Source organism: Toxorhynchites rutilus, chromosome 1 (assembly GCF_029784135.1).
Source record: "Toxorhynchites rutilus septentrionalis strain SRP chromosome 1, ASM2978413v1, whole genome shotgun sequence".
NCBI classification, from domain to species: domain Eukaryota; kingdom Metazoa; phylum Arthropoda; class Insecta; order Diptera; family Culicidae; genus Toxorhynchites; species Toxorhynchites rutilus.
Genome location: NC_073744.1, coordinates 78,478,124 through 78,478,974, shown reverse-complemented (window position 1 = coordinate 78,478,974; position 851 = coordinate 78,478,124).

Genomic DNA, 851 nt, shown 5'->3' with positions numbered 1-851 from the left:
GCAAGCAGTTTGTTTGAAACTGTGAGGGAGCACAGAGAAGCCAATCCTTCAGGAGAAGAGAAGGTGACCATCGAAGCAGACGCTACACATACACATACACGCACGGAATTCTTTCCGTTTGGATGCCGTTCAGCATCGAGAAAGATCCGGAAAATAATCGGCCAGTTCCTCTGGGAATTTAAAATTACATTCATGTGAAAGAGTTTATTTTAATGTTTTCTATCCATGTAACACTGTGACCAAATACATTTGGTTTTGTGATTTTTCAATCAATCGCAATTAACAGGATAGCTTCTGAAGATTATTCTTCCTCATCAGTGGGATATTTCCGTATCGAATATTGGATGCATAAAACCTTGTGCCTCCAACGTAACGCTCTCGTTTACGAAGTTCTCCAAATATTCATTCATTCAGAATGAATTCAGATTCAACTTCAAACAAATGATCTCTAAATCAACGATTGTCCTACGTCACCCTTGCGGTTATACTATAGATATAACCCACTTCCTGTTTTTTGTACGGTATATGAAATGGAGCATATTTGACGAAGTTATCGTTCATTTAGTTTTTTTTCTGCAATTGAAAGCTCGTCATAAAAGAAAAGTAAATAAATTTGTTCTGTTTGAAAAACGAATGACGGTTGAATTTTTGAATATTGTTCATACAAAAATATCAAAACTGCGATTAAAAATACGGCATGAGGAATAAACTTTGGGGATATGCTATGGGGTTATGAGGTATTGTTTAAAGTCAAATTTAAGAGAAAAAAATATTCAGAAAAAAAAATTCTGCATAGAGTCACCATAAACGGAATTAAATATACGGTAATCGATACCCTAGCGGTATCACAT